The sequence below is a fragment of the Lycium barbarum genome, chromosome 12 (genome assembly GCF_019175385.1).
Source record: "Lycium barbarum isolate Lr01 chromosome 12, ASM1917538v2, whole genome shotgun sequence".
NCBI classification, from domain to species: Eukaryota; Viridiplantae; Streptophyta; class Magnoliopsida; order Solanales; family Solanaceae; genus Lycium; species Lycium barbarum.
The window spans coordinates 105274113-105280435 of NC_083348.1; positions in this window are offsets into that span (position 1 = coordinate 105274113).

A 6323-nucleotide genomic window follows, 5' to 3' on the forward strand; every position below is an offset into this window, starting at 1 on the left:
GAAAATCCGTGGGAGGGATGCTTCTAACGTGCGCCGTTGAAATCATGAGCAATTATATTATTCTAAGCTTGCTGGCCGACGCGATTTCGTCATCCGCTACTTCAGTAAAGTAATCAATTAATCATATGATAAACTAGATGGCCTGAGCCCGTGCACGGGCCCAACACTTCGGATTATAATGTATCTATATATATTTAGTTGTATTTAGATAATGATAATATATATATATATATATATATATTATGTTAAAAATACGATTAATATAACATTGTAATTTGTACTCCGTATTTAGAACTTTATTTTATTCGTGTTTACTACGAAAATTTATTAATACTTTTTAAAAGAGAAGACTTGTTTAAAAAGAAACCATTTTTCTCTCTTTGAGATAAAACAATAGCAATATTTAAGCATCAGTTGACACTTTCAATTTTAATTCGATTAATTTAACGATGTAAAATACTTATTATTTTTTATCAAATTTTGATTTAGATAATTCTAATTCAAATTATTAAATTAATTTTACATGTTTAAAACGAAACAAAGTAGAAATTGATTTTTTCCTTATTCTAAAAAGTCCATCATTATTGATTTAATTGTTTGATTTTCTAAGCATTTATTTTTTAACATTGTTTGTTTTATTAATATGGGATTCACATTTTTTTTTAATATTGCTTGATTCTGTTAATATGGGGTCCACTTTTTTTTTCCCGTGACTTTGGATGTGGTCAGTTCCACTTTTTTTTCTTCCTTTTTTTTTTAAAGGTACAACGGACGATGAAGCATGGGTCTAAACCCGTGCTTTATATAGTTTCTTCTTTTTTTATTTTTATTTTTTATATTGCTTGGTGTCGTTTAGTATGGGGCCCACCCTTTTGGACATTATTAGTTTGCATTATTTTTATGTATACAATATATATATATACACTATGTTCAAAACACGATTGATATAACATTGTAATTTATGCTCCGTATCTAAAACTTTATTATATTAGTGTTTGCTAAGAATACAAAGTTTGCACTTTTTTTTTTACATTGTTTATTTTTTTAATATGGGATTCACCTTTATATATATATATATATATATATATATATTGCTTGATTTTGTCAATATGGGATACTATGTTCAAAACACGATTAATATAACATTGTAGTTTGTGCTCCGTATTTAAAACTTTATTATATTAGTGTTTGCTACAAATATGCATGGTGTTTAATATGGGGCCCATAATTATTTTCACATTTATTAGAGTAAGAAAAAAATGAAAAAGTAATTAAATTCTATCTTATTTTAATATATAAGTATTTTAAGTATGTTATTGTACAATAATTTCATTTGCTCCCACTAATGGATTGATACGCACGCGGTAATGAATTCATCATTATTGACTTAATGAGATACTTTGAAAATTACATGAATATTGTTTGATTTTTTAATATGGGGTGCACTTTTTTTTTTGACATTATTAATTTGCATTATTTTTATGCATATATATATATATATATATATATACACTATGTTCAAAACACGATTAATATAACATTGTAGTTTGTACTCCGTATCTAAAACTTTATTATATTAGTGTTTACTACGAATACAAAGTCTTTTTTGACATTATTTTTTTTTAATATGTCAAAAAAATTGTTAATATGGGGTCCACTTTTTTTACCGTGAGTTTGGAGATGGTGGGTTCCACTTTTTTTTTATATATATTGCTTGATGTTGTTTAGTATGGGGTCAATATATATGGGGCTCACAATTATTTTTTTTACAATTTTTTTTTATGGGCCTGTTTAATATGAGACCCAATTTTTTTTTCTTATATATACTATGTTCAAAACATGATTGATATAACATTATAATTTGTGCTCCATATCTAAAACTTTATTATATTAGTGTTTGCTAAGAATACAAAGTCTGTATTTTTTTTTTTTTGACATTGTTTATTTTTTTAATATGGGATTCATTTTTTTATATATATTGATTGATTTTGTCAATATGGGATACTATGTTAAAAACACGATTAATATAACATTGTAGTTTGTGCTCCGTATTTAAAACTTTATTATATTAGTGTTTGCTATGAATACGCATCGTGTTTAATATGGGGCTCACATTTTGTTTTTAACATTGTTTGTTTTTTAAATATGGGATTCACTTTTTTTTTTCAATATTGCTTGATTTTGTTAATATGGGGTTCACTTTTTTTTTCCCGTGAGTTTGGATGTGGTGGGTTACACTTTTTTTTAATACTGGATGTTGTTTAATATAGGGCTCATAATTGTTTTTTACAATTCTTTTTAATACTGGATGTTGTTGAATATGGGGCCTACAAAAATCCAAAAATCCAAAAATCCAAAATTTTGATATCCAAAAATCCAAAATTTTTATACCTTATATCTAGCCCTACGTATATCATATGTGTCCAGTACTAATAAGTGTAGTTTCTAAAGGTCTAATAGATTAGTACCTAAGGCCCTGCCCATAATAATATTAAGTCAAATATACAATTCTCTACTAAATCAAATATAATATAGGGTTTTCTTACTTCTCAAATCTCACGTTAGTGTCACCCATGGCAGAGTTCTTTGTTATTTTTCTAGGTGACTACTTAGATTTTATTTTGTTCATTTTCACTTTTCCAGAATGCTTTTATTTGGTATAGATTTACTATGTTGGACATGACTTGGATTTGTTAATCCTAATTTGAACTGGAAGGCTTTTTCTACTGAGCAATTAAGATTTTGTAACGACCCGTTTGGTCATTATAGTTCTTTTGGCACTTTCGCCCGCTCCCGAGTACTGATTAGCTCCTTTTGATCCGATGGGACCATTGACACGCTTTCCGAGGTGTCTAGACTGGATTCGGGTAACTTTGGTGAAAATATAGGCTTAAAAGCGAAAGTGGTTGACCCGAAGTTGACTTTTGGGCAAACGAACCTTTTTTGGAATTCCGCCAATTCCGAGAGGTCCGGTCATTTAGAACTTGTGTGTGTGTTTGGTTCGATTCCCAATGCATCTAGATTCACTTCGGGACATTGGATGGGAAATGGGAATTAAGGCATCGGTAGTTGACTCGGTCAACGAGACCTCCGTGGGGAATTCCGAGGCCACAGGCGCGTCCATAGCGCGTTTTTATGTGAGACTAGTTATCTGGTATGTAAGCAGATAGCCTCGGGAGTTAGTTGAAAAATCGGATCGAAACGAAAAACTTAGGCCAAGTTTTGGTGTCTGGTGTCCGCTTTGGCGGCACCAGCACCGCTGGGGCGGTACCCCTGCCGCTGAAGCGGTCCCAGCCATTTTGGCTTGACCGCTGAAGCGGTCAAGTGGCCAATGGGGTGGTCCAGTTACCGCTACAGCGGTGACGAACAGTAACTGTTCATTTAATGGGTTTTAAATGAGTCTTAGACCCTCATTATTTCATATCTCAATATTGGGGCTTGGAAAAGCTGTTCTTGGAGACAAATTGAAGGAAATCTTGGAGGTAAAACCTTGTCTAATCCTTTACTTCTCTTTAATCACAAACATTTTAGACTTTCCCCTTCCCTTTTTAACCCCTTAGAAATGGAAATTGAAAGGGGGTTTGGGGAGATTTTTCTCTAAGAGTGTACTTGATAAATTGATGATGTTAATGTTAAAATGTGATGAGTCTAAGCTTAGTAATCATATATCTTTCACTTTTAACGTTGAATTTCGGATTTGGAGAATTAGGGTTCATACCCAATTTGGGGGTTTTTACTAGAAATCAGATTAGGGGATAATTCTTGATCTAAATCAACAATTAATGAGGGGGTTATGATTACCTAGGATTCAATTTGGTATTTTACCCGTGAATTTCCCATCTCGCCCTTTGGGGCCGTTTCCCTAATTTTTAGGGTTAAAATTGACCTAATTGATATCATAGCAATATTAGTATCATTATTCATGATTTCTAATTTAGAATTCGATTGTGCTTAGACTACTTTGGTTCTGAGCTTCAAAGAAAGGAAAAGGCGAAAAAGTGACTTGTTGGTGTTGCAGTTCGGCAGTCCATGTAGGTTATGGTTTACCCTTGGTGAGACTTAGTATAGTGAATCACATATTTAGACTATGATGTCGGAGACAGCATGTGAACCTTTGGGTGTGAAGTTAGGATGGACATTGCCTTAGGTTGGGCCCTGATATGTGTTGGGACTAGCCATTCCGTTATATGTGTTTGATTGTTTAATTGTGTTGGCTTGATGTCATGTGTAGTTGATAGATAGCGAATGTCGCTTGTTGTCCTGATTCTGATAGGATTGACATACCTGTTGTTGGTACTTGTACTTTGATACATTAACTCAAGTACCCACTGTGGGTACTTGAGTTATTGATATATATATTGGCGTACCCACTGTTGGTACTTGAGTTATTGATATATGTTGGCATACCCATTGTTAGTATTGTGATGTGATACATCGTTGGCGTACCCCATTGAGGTACTTGTGATATTGAGCTTGCTTGTTGATGATTTACATATGCATTGCACGCATTCTCTCATATTATCATGCATGGCCGATATCCGGTATCGTTGATTGAGCGAAATTGATATTTGATAAACTTTTTTACTTGAGTGATTGTGAAAAAGGCCGATGTCCGAAGATCAATTCCGAAATCATTGTTTATATGAAACTGATATTTGATACTCTTTTACTTGAGTGATTGTGAAAAAGGCCGATGTCCGAAGATCCATTCCGGAATCGTTGTTTATATGAAACTAATACTTGATAAACTCTTTTACTTAAGTGATTGTGAGGCGGCTGATGTCCGAGGTTCAATTCCGGAATCGTTGATTTATGAAACTGATATTTGACAACTCTTTTGAGTGATTGTGAAGAGGCCGATGTCCGATGGTTATATTCGGGCATCGTTGTTGCGTGGCCGATTCCAATGTTATTTCGGAATTGATTGTAGTGCATGGGCTCCGCGGGTCCCCCAGAGTGATGCCGGTGAGACCCCCCTGTGAGCAATTAGCCAGGGTCCCGTCTGTCTGTTTAGCAAAGATCCGGGACGGGTGGCACTCAGAATTAGGGCTGCATATCGGTCGGTTCGGTTCGGGTTTCAAAATTATAGATTTAACTTATTGGTTATAGGTTTGTAAATATATTAAACCGTTAAAGAACCGTTAAAATATCGGTTAATGGGTTATCGGTTAATCGGTTTTTGTATGTTATCGGTTCGGTTATCGGTTTAACCGTTAAGATTTCACACAACAAAAAAATGGCTTGACCACAATATGAACGGTGACTGGTTAAAATTGAGGTAATTGGCAGGTTTATCCCGCTTAATCATGATTTATAATTGACAATGGGTTTCAACCCACAAAAAGATCAAGAAATTGATGTAGTTCCATATATGACTTTTCTTCATTTGAAAACTAATACTGTTAAAAAAAAGGTTATTTTGCCACCATCTTTCAAAAGGTTATATTAAAATCACTCCTAACCCATAAACAGAACATAAACAAGCAACAATTGAGTTTAAATCTTAACATACATCATATGCAAACACAACCTGAGACTTCTACATATACAGAACATAAACAAGGCAGCAGAGCATCTTAAGTGTATAACCAACAAAACACAATACTATGTTTCAGCCTTAATACTATCAAGAAGGCAGGTTGTTAATTATCTTTACATTTCTCCATCATTCTACGGTCTGCATCTTTACAGGGGTTAGTAAACTACCTATGAACGCCAACCCTACTGACAGGACCATAATTAAGCTATAGATTAGAACTTAGAAAATAACCCATAGAACAGCTTCTAGTGGGCACTGGGCAGCAGCGACAAAGGCAAAACAGTGCACAACAACTTAGTTAAAGGGTAAAAGTGTAATTAATTAAATTGTTATCGGGTTATCGGGTAACCCGTTAACAAAAATGGTCAACCCGCGACCCGACCCAATAAGCCAATAACTCAAAAACACCACCCGAAACCCGAACCGGTAATCCATTAACCCGAACCATTAACCCAATAATCAATTTGGGTTATTGGTTTAACCGTTAACATGCACAGCCCTACTCATAATTCGCGAGTCTCGCTGGGTTATGCTGCCGAGACGTCGATATTTCCGTCCGGAGTACATGTGTACATCTCATTTGCATAGCATGGCATGGCATCACATTCATACCATTATTGCATTGCATTATGACTTGAGTGAGATGTCGTGATGATTGTATTGTGATGGATTGTGTTGTTAATTCGATTGTGTTGATTGTTCCAGGTTTAGATATACTTAGACTTATTATATTGGGGTTAGATACTTATATAGGTGTTGATGGATACTCGGTTACGATTATACT